Genomic DNA, 15439 nt, shown 5'->3' on the forward strand with positions numbered 1-15439 from the left:
ACAGGAGCAAGGACAAGGATTTTACTCAAGACTCTTCCTGGTACGCAGAAAGGACAAAGCCTGGAGGCCCATTCTGGATCTTTCATCTCTAAACACTTACCTGGATGTTCCGAAATTCAGAATGTTGACACTACAGCAGCTTCTTCCCATGCTGGGCAAGAAAGCTTGGCTTGTGACTTTGGACCTCAAGGAGGCATACCTGCATGTCCCTATCAGACAAAACTGCAGAAGATACCTCAGATTCTTAGCAGGTTCAATGCACTACCAATTCTCTGCACTGCCCTTTGGCTTATCTATTGCACCCAGGGTCTTCACAAAGTGCCTGGCACCATTAATTGCATTTTGCAGACAGAAGCAGAAAGCAAGTACATTCTTCTAAAGCATCTGGCGTTTGTAAAAAAGTTAAGTTGCCTGGGGTACACAGTAAATGAAAAGAAATCAAAACTAGTGCCCTCACAAGAGATTATATTCCTGGGTGCTAGCTTGAACACAACGGCCCAGATGGCTTATCTCACGCCAGACAAGCAAGGACAACTGACTCAATACTTTCAATTGATGGCAACACAGACCCAACTCCCTGCAAGAAAAATTCTGCAGGCCTTGGGATGTTCATCGTGTTACATTGCTGCAGTCATCACACTTGGGTTATCCTGCCGTCAGGCGGTCCCGCAGTCGGCCAGAGTTCTAAAGTCTTGGTCCGGCGTCGGTTGCTGTCGCTTCTTCCCTGACATCAGTGCTCCAGGGGTATATAAGAGGCATCCAACGCCATTTTCTTCAGTCTTTCTTGCCGCGCGGTGCCCGAAGCAGAAGCAGTTCGCAAGTGCCGGTCTGCCGACTCCTGAGATTTTCAAATCGAATTTCAGACCGAAGTCTTCAATAAAGCTAAGTACCCCATTGGGGAACCTTTTCTTGCCTCACCGATGTCAGAAAAAGTTAACAATTGCATTTCTTGTGGGAAGCAAATACCTCATAAGGACTTTCATTCTTATTGTATTTCTTGCCTAGGCCCAGACCACGACGTCACAGGTTGTTGGTTTTGTGCTAAGTTTAACAAACGAACTATTAAACGTCGGTTTGATTTCGCCCAACATTATTTTGTTAGGGAAATTTAATTATACCATGCCGTCAGAGCAACCGATGACCAAAATGCATAAAAAACGCAAAGATGAGGACAGGCAGCCGAGACCCAAACCAGACTCCGAGGCCTCTGCTAGGCCAGTCGCCGGTTCTCCGGTTTTCAGTGAGGTGCCTACGCAGCCCCTGAAGACTGCTGATTTAGAACCCTAGGCGGCATCCGATTCCCAAGCGGAGATTGCTAGGCCTCCACAACCCTTACCTTTAGGCCCTTCCGACTCCATGGCTGAAGGAGATTCCGGTGCAGTTGAAACGCCTTCAGTTGCAGAAGGTGTCTTCAGACCGACTACACTCACTATTAAATCCTATGCAAAGCTGAAAACCCCTTTAAAAACAAAGAAGACTGTACAGCAGTCTCCAGTACAAGGCCCCATGCCTAAGAAACAGATGCTTAAGATGGCTGAAGATTTAATTACCCTAATCAGTGGTTCCCATCCCCCTCCTGATAAAAGGCCAAGACAGGAGGAGGACTACGCTTCCTCTGACCGGGTTTCAGTTTCTTCAGATTCTTCTGAGGAGCAGGAATATTCTTTTCCTATGAAGACTCTGATGCTGAAGAGTCTATCCCTTCAGCATCTCCCCCAGAAGACTAGTCTTTTGGGGAAACTTTACATACCATAAGGGAACATTTCCACTGGGAAGGCCAGGATTACTCTGATTCTAAGAAAAGGCTCCGAGAGTTCCTTTTACTACCCCAGCACAGACCACTTGCTATTCCATCCGAGAGTTCCTTTTACTACCCCAGCACAGACCACTTGCTATTCCACCCGTGTTAGATATTGTGGATGATGTTTATTCAGAATCTAGCCTTAACCCAGATTCACTACCTCCTGCACCAGCCAAACCAGACAGATACTACAGAGTCCCTGACTCACACAAATTCCTATATAAAAGCCCTGTTGCTGACCCAGAAATCATTTCCCAGGGTCCCAAAGGGGTTAAGGCCTCTATTGCTAAAAATCCTGTACCCTCTGAAAGGGATTCTAGAGCACTAGACAGATGGGGAAAGAAAGTATATACCTCAGCTACTCTTGCTGTGAGGGCCTCAAATTGCCAGTTTCACATGCTGAAATATCAACAATATTTGATGTCTCAATTAAAACAAAAAATGATCACACATACAGAACAGCCTGATTACAAGGAAATGCAAGATTTGTTGCATGCAGCTGAACAAGTGGGAAAACATACTTTGCAATGTGGATTTGATTCATTGGAAGCTTCATGTAGAGCAGCAGTGACAGGGTCTGTCATACGTAGGCATGCTTGGTTAAAAGAACAATCTTTACCTGATCATGTTAAAGCAAAGTTATTGGATGCACCTTTACAGCAGGATGTTTTATTTGGTGTAAAAGCAGAAGAGGTTTTAAAGAAAATGGAGGATAAGGCAAAATCTATGCAGATGGTTAAGGATTTTTTACAGGTTCAACCCCCTCGTTTCAGCAGAAATTGGCCAAACAAAAACTGGTCCTTTCCAGCTTCTGTCAGACCACAGAGGGGCAAATACAGACTCCCAAGGGGCAGAGGTCAGTCACAAGGCTCTTACCAGCCTTAACAATGGGGTGCCACAACCCAAAAAGGAGGAGAAGACAGGTCTCAGACTATCAGAAGACAAACACAATGACTTACTCCTCAGACTGCCAAGCAAATCCCTCTTGGCAGCTCCCTTGGGAGGAAAACTAGCACTTTTTGCAGACAACTGGCACAGCATCACAAAAGACAAATGGGTCCTAAATATTGTATCTCAAGGATACAGATTCCACTTTCACACTTTACCAAGGATAAAAGGAATGTCAAACCTGCCACCAAATCAATGGGCAGAGGCTCAAAAGCAGATTTCAGCTCTCATGGACATGAGAGCCATTCAAACGGTCCCAACACAGGAGCAAGGACAAGTATTTTACTCAAGACTCTTTCTAGTTCCCCAAAAGGACAAAGCCTGGAGACCCATTCTGGACCTCTCAATTCTAAACACATATCTGGAGGTACCCAAATTCAAGATGCTAACACTACAGCAGCTTCTTCCCATGCTGGGCAAGAAGGCTTGGCTAGTAACGTTGGACCTCAAGGAGGCATACCTGCATGTCCCTATCAGACAAAATTGCAGAAGATACCTCTGATTTATAGCAGGTTCAACCCATTACCAATTCTCTGCACTGCCCTTTGGCTTATCTACTGCGCCCAGGGTCTTCACAAAATGCCTGGCACCAGTAATTGCATACTGCAGACAAAGAGGAATTCAAATATATCCATACCTGGACGACTGCCTTATTCAAGCAGAAAGCAAGGACATTCTTTTAAAGCATCTGGCGTTTGTCAAAAACCTATTAAGTTGCCTAGGGTACACAGTAAACGAAAAGAAGTCAAAACTAGTGCCCTCACAAGACATAATATTCGTGGGTGCCAGCTTAAATACAACGGCCCAGATGGCTTATCTCACGCCAGACAAGCAAGGACAACTGACTCAATACTTCAAAATGATGGCAACAAAGACCCAACTCCCTGCAAGAAAAATTCTGCAGGCCTTGGGATACATGGCACCTTGCATACTACTAATACCATTTGCAAAACTGCATATGAGGAAATTACAATGGTACCTGAAAAGCGTATGGACTCAACACAGCCACAGCTTGGAAACAATAATTCCACTCATTCCCTGCCTTCAACAGGAGTTTCTGTGGTGGGCTTAGGCATGTCACCTCAACAAGGGTCAGCCTTTTGCTTTACCCCCAGCCAGGCAAACTATAACAACAGATGCATCGGATTATGCCTGGGGAGCACACATGGCAGGACAGTGTATTCAGGGCAAATGGTCTGCAGATCAAAGGCATCTACATATCAATCAAAAAGAGATGCTAGCTGTACAAAATGCCCTAACAGCTTTCATGGACCTCCTACATCCAGGACAACTCCTAATAAAGATGGACAACACCACAGTGATGTGGTACATAAAGCAAGGGGGCACACATTCCTACCCCCCCCCCCCCTATGCAGGCAAGCAATGACCTTGTGGAACACAGCACTGACCTACCAAGTTCAACTACAAGCACAATTCCTGCCAGGAAAGAAAAACGCATTAGCAGACGATCTAAGCAGAAACATCATAGATCCTCAAGTGGAAACTAGATCCACAAGTATTCACAATGATAATTCAAAAATGGGGGAGCCCAGACAGAGATCTGTTTGCTTCCCCCCAAAACTACCAACTACGGAAATTCTGCACAAGGACATACCACACACTAGCTTAAAAAGTGGACGCCCTCTCATTCAGTTGGAAAACATTGACAGTGTATGCCTTTCCTCCACTGCCTCTTCTGGCAAAGGTGCTGCTGAAAGCCAGATTAGAGAGGCCACAAATGATGCTCATTGCTCCAGACTGGCCATGCCAACACTGGTATCCAATACTAAGGAATATGGCTCAAGGCCCACCATGGATTTTACCTCCAGTTCCTTGACAGTGTATGCCTTTCCTCCACTGCCTCTTCTGGCAAAGGTGCTGCTGAAAGCCAGATTAGAGAGGCCACAAATGATGCTCATTGCTCCAGACTGGCCATGCCAACACTGGTATCCAATACTAAGGAATATGGCTCAAGGCCCACCATGGATTTTACCTCCAGTTCCTCACCTGCTCACTCAGCAAAACAATCAGATTCTACACAGCCAGCTCAAGACTTTAAATCTGGCTGCATGGCAAATTACCTAAACAACCAGTCAACACTTCTCTCTAAAGCTGTGATGGATGTCATTCTGGAGGCCAGGAGGCCCAGCACCAGGAAAGCCTATTCAGACAAATGGAAACGATTCTGTGCCTGGAACCAGGCTAAAGGCCAAAATCCCCTTGTCCCAAATATTCTTCAGATTCTTCAATACTTAACTGAGATGTTGCACAAAGGACTTTCCTTTTCATCTATTAAGATCCACGCCTCAGCTATTTCATCTCAATACAACATGGATCCTCCTATATTTTCATGTCCATTACTAAGACAGTTCCTCAGAGGGGCTAAGAACATAAGACCGCCCCGGAGAGCACCAACACCAACTTGGGATCTCAATTTTGTTTTGGAAAAACTTAACACTACTACCGCCCTTTGAACTAGCTTTTACAGATGATCTACAGTTTCTATCATGGAAAACTGCCCTGCTGCTAGCAATGACTTCATCACGAAGAGTCTCAGAGCTACAGGCCCTAATGGCAGTGGAGCCTTTCATCATTTTTCATCAAGACAGAGTCGCTTTACGAACTAACCCTTCCTTTATGCCAAAGGGTGGTATCCAGTGTGGCCCTAAACCAAACAATTCATTTGCCCACCTTTTATCCAAACCCCCAGAACAAAGGGGAAAGGCTTCTACACTCTTTGGACATTCACAGGCAATTACGTTACTACTTGGATAAAACTAAGGCTTTCAGAAAATCTGACCAGCTCTTTGTATCCTACGCTGCAGGATCACAAGGAAAGGCTATCTCAGAACAGACCATTTCAAAATGGATAGGACATTGTATCCGTTTCTGCTACACACACCATGGGAAACCTGTACCTGGTAACATTAGACCCCATTCCACCAGGGCTACAGCAACATCAACAGCCTTCCTCAGAGGGGAACCAACCAAGGATATTTTGGAGGCTGCAACTTGGAGTTCAGTGCACACCTTCACCAAGCACTATCACTTACCTATATACTCTAAAACCAGAGCTGGTTTTGCCACTGCAGTTCTGCAGGGCCTACTAGCCTCTCCAAACCCTGTTTAGTTCCACCACCCATCCTTAGCTTTGGGATTCAACCCAAGTGTGATGACTGCAGCAGTGTAACACGATGAACATAGTACAGTTTTGTATGTAGATGTTCGAGTGTTCACACTGCTGCAGTCCAGGTTACCTTCCCTCCATCCCCTCTGACCTAGCTGAACTTTTCTGTACCTTTTCTATCCTGTACAACCTTTGTGGTGTATTTGCTTGGAACTGAAGGTATTCCTTTTATTCCTTTTACATGTTTTATTAGTAATATGTATTGCCTACCTACTTGGGGGCACCTGACATCTGGGGCAAGAAAAACTGAAGAAAATGGCATCTGATGCCTCTTGTATACCCCTGGTGCACTGACATCAGGGAAGAAGCGACAGCAACTGACGCCGGACCAAGACTTTAGAGCTCTGGCCGACTGCGGGACCACCTGACGGCAGGATAACCCAAGTGTGATGACTGCAGCAGTGTGAACACTTGAACATCTACATTTATGGTAGGTACAAAACTGTACTTTACATGGCATCCTGCATACTACTGATTCCATATGCCAGATTGCATATGAGGAAACTACAGTGGTACCTAAAGAATGTATGGGTCTCAACACTGTCAAAGTTTGGAAACAGTTATACCACTAATCCCTTGCCTTCAACAGGAGTTTCAGTGGTGGGCTCAAGCTTGTCACCTCAACAAGGGACAGCCTTTTACACAACCCACAGCCAGGCAAACACTGACAACAGATGCATCGGATTACGCCTGGGGAGTACACATGGCAGGCAAATGTATTCAGGGCACGTGGCCCGCAGAACAAAGGCATCTTCACATCAATCAAAAAGAGATGCTAGCTGTACAAAATGCCCTTATAGCTTTCAAGGACCTGCTGTATCCAGGACAACTACTGCTAAAGACAGACAACGCCACAGTTATGTGGTACATAAACAAGCAAGGGGGAACTCACTCCTACCCCCTATGCAGACAAGCCATGACGTTGTGGAACACAGCTATAAACCTTCAAGTTCATCTGCAAGTACAATTCCTGCCAGGAGAGAAAAATACACTGGCAGACGACTTAAGCAGAAACATCATGGATCCCCACGAATGGGAATTGAATCCACAAATATTCAGAATGATAACACAGAAATGGTGGAGCCCAAACATAGATCTGTTTGCATCCCCAATAAACTGCCAGCTACAAAACTTCTGCACAAGGAGTTACCATCCACAAGCATGGAAAGTGGATGCCCTCTCATTCAGCTGAGAGAACCTACAAGTATACGCTTTCCCACCACTACCTCTCCTGCCAAAGGTACTCATAAAAGCCAGGCAAGAAGAGCCAAAGATGATCCTGATTGCACCAGACTGGCTACGCCAGCACTGGTACCCAATCTTAAGGAGCTTAGTGCTAGAACCACCCTGGATCTTGCCTCATATCCCACATCTGTTGACTCAGCACAACAATCAAATACTACACAGCCAGCTAAAGACATTAAACCTAGCTGCATGGAAGATTCCTTAGTCAAGCAAGCAATGCCTCTCTCCAAAGCTGTTATGGATGTCATTCTGGAGGCCAGAAGGCCTAGTACCAGGAAAGCCTATTCGGATAAATGGAAGACATTCTGTGCCTGGAACCAAGCTCACAGCCTTGACTCTCTTGTCCCAAACATTCCTCAAGATACTACAATACTTAACTGAGATACTGGACAAGGGCCTCTCCTTCTCATCCATCAATATCCACGCCTCTGCCATCTTTGCTCATTACAACACGGATCCACCAATTTTCTCTTATCCTCTAAAGCAGTACCTCGGAGGGGCTAAAAACATAAGACCGCCCCGTAGAGCACCTACTCCAACTTGGGACCTCAACTTTGTTTTGAAAAAATTAACTTTACCTCCTTTTGAGCCAACTAACACAGCAGAATTAAAATACATCTCTTGGAAAACTGCTCTGCTCCTGGCAATAACACCAGCACGAAGTGTTTCAGAATTACAGGCACTAATGGCAGTGGAACCTTTCCTCATTTTCCACCAGGACAGGGTGTCTTTAAGAACTAACCCTACGTTTATGCCAAAGGTGGTATCCAGTGTGGCTCTAAACCAAACTATTCACCTGACAATTTTTTATCCTAAACCACAGAATAAAGGGGAGAGACTACTGCATTCTTTGGACATTCACAGGCAGTTGCACTTCTACTTGGACAAAACCAAAGCTTTCAGAAAATCTGAGCAATTATTGGTAGCATATGCTGCAGAAGCACAGGGAAAAGCCATTTCAAAACAGACTATTTCAAAATGGATAGGACATTGTATACGTTTCTGCTACACATACCATGGAAAACCTGTACCTAGCAGCATTAGATCTCACTCCACCAGGGCAACAGCCATTTCAGCTGCCTACCTCAGGGGAGTACCTACCAAGGATATTTTGGAAGCAGCAACTTGGAGTTCTGTACATACCTTCACCAAGCATTACCATCTGCCTCTATACTCTAAATCCAGAGCTGGCTTCGCCACTGCAGTGCTGCAGGGCCTTATTGCCACCCCTAATGCCTTATAGAACCAGCCACCCTACTTCAGCTTTGGGATTCTACCCAAGTGTAATGACTGCAGCAGTGTAACATGATGAACATAGTACAGTTTTGTACCTACCAAAAATGTAGATGTTTGAGTGTATACACTGCTGCAGTCCAGGTTACCCTCCCTCCTTCCCCTCTTACTGGCTGGTACGTACCTATGTCTTCTACCCTTTACTACCTATGGGGAGTATTTGCTGGTAGCTGCAAGTTGTGGTTTGCTTTTCTTATGTATGCTTTATTAGCAATTGGAATTGCCTACCTATTTAGAGGCACCTGACATCTGGGGCAAGAAAAACTGAAGAAAATGGCGTCGGCTGCATCTTATATACCCCTGTCGCACTGATGTCAGGGAGGAGGCGACCGCAACCGACACTGGACCAAGACTTTGGAACTCAGGCCGACTGGGGAACCGCCTGATGGCAGGATAACCCAAGTGTAATGACTGCAGCAGTGTATACACTCGAACATCTACATTTATGGTAGGTACAAAACTGTACTTTTTCTTGCTGCTAGAAGATTTATTTTTATCCAGTTTCTCTTTCTGTTCCACAGATTTTACAGTATTGTTTTTTAATGTAATATTTCATTGGCCCAACCCTCCATAAAGTTGTAAATCTTAGCAGTTTCTGCCTCTCTGTTGAACTTTCTATATCTTAACTCATTAACTACTTTCTAAAAGAGTTTCTGCACCAGAGTCTAGTAGCCATAGCTTTGGAATTCACTTTTATGATTGAAAAACTTTATTTTACCACTGTTTAATCCTATCCTTTCAGCTGACCTTAAAGCACCTGTGTTGGAAAACTCATAGCTGCAGTCACATCAGCTACAGGAATTTTAGAAATAGAATCATTAACGTGTAAAGAACATTGTACAGTCTCCTACAGTGTAAGAAAATGCTCTTTTATACCCAAGTTTTTTTCTGAATTTGCCTTGAAGCAATCCATGTAGTTGTATATTTCTTCTCAGAAAAGAAAAAATGGGAGTAAATTCTGCATTGTACAGAGATTTTCTTAAGTCCCTGGTATTACGTAACCATGTTGAGCCCATTACACAGTATGTTTGGTTATCTTCAACTTTTGTGAAAGAGAAGCAACATCATCCAGTGACTCATGCATGCCTTTTTAGTCTTATAAACTATGTATATGATTTCCTGCAGCAGTGACCTTTTATGATGTACCTAAACAGTAGAAGTATGCAAAAGAGATCATTGCCACAGGCTAGACTTCTATCCTCCTGCTGCTGTGTGTATGCTGGATATTGTGTACGTCATATTTTCTGTTTTAGCACATTCAGTGATATGGCTTGCTTTTTCATTGACTTTATAGCTCTGTAATGACTTCATAGCTATGGTATGCGGATTCAATAACAGCAGGACTAATGCTGGTAGGTGTTTGGACAGCTTGGCCCATAAAACTTTCCCTGGCTGTTATTCCTTACCTCTGTCCCATAATGCACAGAAGTAGTTCTTCTCTTCAGCTATTTTTTATAGTGTAGCAGTGAAGTGCAAGCAGAGATGAGCCAGGTTACATTTTCTCCAAAACTGTGAGTGAACCCCTTCTAAATCTTCCTGTTCTGATCTAGTTGTCATCCTCTGGGGTTTGCTTTTGTTCTGTTTGTAGAAGTTTTTACAATGTCTTGCTTCCACCCCTTAGGCCATTACCATAGTCATTTGCCTACTCTTGTTAACTGCTTTCCTTTTGGCATTCAGAGAATTGTTTAAAAATTGTATCCTCCCCTCTCAGTGGAAACTTTCTTTTATGTGCATTTTCCCTTTTCAGTCATGGAATTCAGAGATTTCAGATACTTTAAGTGCAGGGTAAGTTACTGCAAAAATTACTTCTTCACCTCTCCAAATCTCAGAGTTTAATCTGGTTGAAAAGGAGGTCAGCCAAATCACTGGCTGTAAGCCTACCTCAAAAGATTGTTTCTCCCAAGTCTTTGACTGAGTTTGATTATAACAGGCTTGCAGACACTCTGATAAGGGCTCAGAAGTTGTTGCCTGCAGCCCTTTTCCCATCTACTTCCATTTTTTTTCAGTATTTTGCCTGTTGTTGGGAATTCCAAGTACTTTGTGCTAGTCTCAAGGCTACTGATGTTGATCCAACAGATGTTAAGTATTGATGGTTGAAGACCTATTGGGGGTCATCTGTCATTCTGATATTGGTGTCACACTCTTCAACATCAGCTGCTATCCTGCTGATTATACCATGTCTGTGGTCTCAACAAGGTCTCAAATTTTGTGGATGAACTTGTTCGTCTCAACACTTCAGGTCAGGAATCCATTGCAGCATCTGATACCATGGTGGTGTCAGTACTGATGGTCCTGCACTGCACTGAATTTGACAGCATCAGTGTTCTTGATACGTAGTACACAGATTGTCAGCTGTAACACCAGTTTTGCAATCACCCTTACAGTGGCTTTCCATAGTGTCATTGCCCACTTTGGTGCTGACATCTCTACAACAAGCAGACTACCCTCTTTATGGATCCTTGTTTTTTGTCTCTTTTTGCATAGCAAGACATAGAAACCCAAGGTCATTCCTCCACAACAGTGGCACATAAGCATAGGTTCATAGGTTCGTACTAAGCTATCTGCCCTAGGGCATTTGTAAGCCTAGCCAGAGTGTTGTGGCTTTCACCACCCCTTAGGATGAGAATACTACGCCCTTTTAGGGTTTAGTTTACTGTGCCTCTGTCTAGTAGTGACACAGAGATGACCCCCGGGGTAAACCTATGATCTCCCATCCACTCGTCAAGATTTCTCTTGAATAGAGTTAGTGAGGGGCTCTGCCTAACATGGATTGGGATTCTGTTCCAGAGTATAGGGAGCCTCTGGGTTATGAATCTGTCCCTCCAGCATGTCCTATTTATTTCAGTGTTGAGGTTTAAGTCGCTTGCTCTCGTGGCTCTGATGGATTTGGATTTCCTGAGGTGGAGCATGTCCATTAATTCCGGATTGGACATGGCCTTGTATGTCAGGCACAGATCACCTCTGAGTAGGCGGTATGCAACTGAATAGAGCTGGAGTTTTTTCAGTCGGTCAGCATATGACATGTTTAAGACCCTTTATCCTCTTGGTGAGGAACTTTTGGGGTCTTTCCAACTGCTGCAGGTGTCAGGTAAGATACATCCCAAATGGGGCATTGTACTCAATCATTGGCCTGATAAGAGAAGAGTACAGGGGCACAATGACCTCACTTGATCTAGATGTGAAACCCTTCATGATAAGGTGGGCAATATAGAAGGTCTTCCTAACCACTTTGGCAATGTGAGTGTCAAATGAGAGGTTACTGTCAACCTGGGTCCCTAGGTCCCTGATTACCTCTTCCGTACTTAATGGATTACCACCTATGTGGTAATTTGTGGGTACCTTGTTTTTCCCAAAGGGTATGACTATACATTTTTTGGCGTTCAGCTTAAGGCCATGGCTCTGGCACCAATTATCCATTTCTATGAGGCCTCTCTGAAGGATGTTTGTGTCCGCTGGAGTATCAATTATGGTGCCCAGTTTGCAGTCATCTGCGAACTTTGTCAGCCACAATCCTCCTATGTTTGCCTGTACCTCGGAAAAATAAATGCCGAACAAGAGGGGTCCCAGGGCTGAGCCCTGTGGGACACCGCTTGTGACTGGCTTAGAGTCTGACATAGCTCCAGCAACTCTGACCATGTGGGTTCTGTCCTTGAGCCAGTTTGCAACCCATCTTGTGACATACGGGTTTACATTTAAGCTGGTGAGTTTGTCTATGATGCCCGAGTGGGGTATTGTGTCAAAGGCTTTTGCAAGGTCAAGGTAGGCTGTGTGAACTGCCTTACCCTCGTCAATGGCCTTAGTGACTGTTTCAAAAAAGTCGACCAAGTTCAAAAGGCAGGATCTGCCCTTGACAAAGCCAAATTGGGTAGGATCCAATGTCTGTAGGTCCCCAATGTCTTTGTTTATGAGTTCCATAATGATCCTCTCCATAGCTTTGCAGACCATGCTCGTCAAGCTTATGGGGCGGTAATTTCCAGGGTCCGTAGAAGCACCGCCTTTGTGAAGTGGGACCACTGTTGCCGTACGCCATTCTTTGAGTACGTATCCTGTAGTAAGGCTAAGATTAAACAGCAGCCTTATGCGTGGGTTTAGTTCCTCTTGGAGTTCATGTAGTACACAGCCCGGGACACCGTCCGGTCCCATTGATGCTGTGTTTTTAGCTTTAGAGAGGGCGGCTCTCACCTGGGCATCTGAGATGTTAGGGAGGCTACACTCTGCTGGGATAGTTATTTCTCCTTTTGGGGGGGAGGGGGAGGAGACATTTGCACTGAACCTGTCTGCCAGAATGTTGGCAATGTCAGTGGGTTCAGTGTATTTTGTGTCATTTTGGACTAACTCTGAGCATATCTGGGAGTTTCCACCCAGGTTTCTAACATAGCTAACGAAGGCCTTGTGATTGTCTTTTGTGTCTTTTGCGATTTTTCTCTCAAAGTTGGCCTTGGATGATTTTATGAGTGATCGTAGTTTTTTGCTAGTACTGATCAGAGATGCCTTCCCTTTTAGGGATTTTGCTCTGTCATGTAGTAGCTTCCTCCTCCTGTTGTAAAGTTTGTTTATGGCTGGGGTCCACCAGACCGGGCGCCTGCCTTTGGGGGAATGGGTCTTGGTTTTATTTGGGATTGCATGATCCATGCATTCTTGAAGGTGCCCGTAGAAGGCATTTGCAAAGGATTCAGCAGTGTGGGTTGTGGTTTCCACTGGCCCAGGGGCCTTGAAGGATACCACTTCAGTCTTAAGAAGTGTAAAGTTGGCTTTTGAGAAGTTCTTCACTGTGGTCTTTTGTGCGGGGGGGGGGGGCGGGATGTGGATATCCAGTGAGATTAATTTATGGTCTGATCTTACCAAAGAGGGATATACTTCCGGTGTGGAGCATTTTGTCCCCATGTTTGTGATGATCAGGTCTAGTATATTGTCTCCTCTTGTGGGAATAATGACTAGTTGTTCCATTGCATTTGAGTTTATGAATTCTAGGAACCTTTGTGCTAGGGTGTTGGGGCTTGAGTAATGTTCCCAGTCTATGTTTGGGTAGTTGAAGTCTCCCAAAATGATGGTATTTGGAGAGACATTCATACTCTCCAGTGTCTTCAAGAAGGCTGTGTGGGGTTCCTGAATTTGAGAGGGTGGTCTGTAGCATGCTACAAACTGTAAGGCAGTTTTGCCTATGGTTAGTTGCACCTAGATGGTCTCCGATGCTTCGTGCGTTGCCACTAACCTGGAGGTGTGGGTATCTTTGATGAATATGGATAATCCCCCTCCTTTTGTGGTTCGGTCCAAGTTTTGGGGCCGGAAAGCATGATATGAGGTAAAACCTGATAGTGCTGGGGTGCTCTCAGGAGCCTTGAACCAGGTTTCAGTCACTGCACAGACATCGATGTTCTCCATACTGAGGAGGGCTTGAGGCGTGCATCTTGAGGTTTAGACTTCTGGCGTTGAGCAGCATTACCCTTAGTTTTTTTCCACTTGTGTTTTCTAGGGAGGTAGGTTTGTCATTTGAGCCTTGCCTAAAAAAGGCACTATGGGGGTGGCAAGAGCCTTGGCCAATATCCGAAGCCCAGGGTGACAGGTGCAAGCCATCCCTTGCAGCAGCGTGGCTTGTCAAGCATGTCATCCCAAGCAGACAGACATTGGATCCCCTTAGAATGACACCAGTAATTAAGCCAATTGTTAAAACTGATCATTTTGTCTTTGTACTGTGGCATCATTCTTGGTGAGGGTAAGATGCTGCTCAGGGTCAGGGTCATACTGGCCTGGGCTACATAAGCAGAGAGCTCCTCTATGTCTCTTTTCATGTAGTCCAGGGAGGTACGTCTCAGGTCGTTCACACCGGCATGTACAATGACTGAGTCATATTTGTACTTGCTGTGGAGTGACCTGAGTGCTTGTGTTATGTGGCGGATTCTAGCTCCCGACAGGCAGCTTACTGTGACCTTTTCCTTGTTCAGTCTGCTGAGCGGGACGTCAGTGTGTCTGACTATGGAGTCACCTATTACAAGTGTGTCTGGCATGTTGTTTGGCCTTAAGGGCTGTGACTGTTTAGCACACTGACTTTGTGAACTATGTGTTGCATGCGCTATGTCTTGAGGTGGTGGTTGCTTGGGTGTCTGCTTTGGAGGCCTCTGTTGTTTTGGTAGATTTTTAATCAGCCTCCGAGTATGTTTTTGTGTGTTTATGTGTTTGGTTTGCAGTTGTGATAGTTCTATGTGAGACTGGGTTTGTGGTGTGCGTGGTTACCTTCTCCTCCTGACTGGTCTTGCCAGTACTGAATTGAGAGAGCTCAGCCTCCAGTTTGGCTATATAGTTGCATCTCTCGCATATATTTGTATTTGTTGGGAGGAGGAGAGGGTTGTCTGTGTACATGAGGCAATTGTAGCATTGCCTCAAGATTCCCAGATTCACCAGCTGAACAGGAGAGGACGCCAGCAACTGACCCTTCGACATGCTAGAAATAGTGAAAAAGATTGCTGTGTAACTGATTCAGAAAGGACCTATAGGGAAATGGGTACTCAAGGGAATTTAGGTGAATGAAGTACTTTCTTTTGTTTGAGTGCTTTACCTGTATAAAAAATGCTTTAGGAGCAAGTGCTGAGCTTTTCAGATAGAGTATAGGCTGTTTAGATTGCAAGTAGAACAGTTCTAAGGGAAAAATTGAAGAGCAGACTTTACGGAGCCAGAAATAGTTTAAACTTGATTAACCAGCGCTGCTCTTTGCTGCTCTATGAGCAACTTCGCGCTAAAGCACGCAAAAGCCGGCTTTATAGCAGGGGGTTGAAAAGAGCCAGGAATTGACCCAAAATGGCCAATAAACTACAAGTTGCTGGGCTGGAACCAATCCTCCAGGGACAAATAGGTTGCTCAGTGCTCCCCACTCCCACTGGTGAACAAAGAAGCTTCCTCTTATCCAAATAAGGATATGGATAGCACAGGAACTAAGACAAAGCCCAGAGATCAGCAAAATCTGAAGACTG

General features: G+C 44.9%; 1 protein-coding gene across 1 annotated transcript in view; it reads left to right on the top strand.

The window, feature by feature from the left end:
* NEDD1 (NEDD1 gamma-tubulin ring complex targeting factor) overlaps positions 1–15439 on the top strand; it is a 955822-nt gene that overhangs the window by 907496 nt on the left and 32887 nt on the right. The gene's annotated exons all lie outside the window — the stretch shown is intronic.

The sequence above is a fragment of the Protopterus annectens genome, chromosome 11.part0 (genome assembly GCF_019279795.1).
Source record: "Protopterus annectens isolate FY-2018-M chromosome 11.part0, PAN1.0, whole genome shotgun sequence".
Lineage (NCBI taxonomy): Eukaryota > Metazoa > Chordata > Ceratodontiformes > Protopteridae > Protopterus > Protopterus annectens.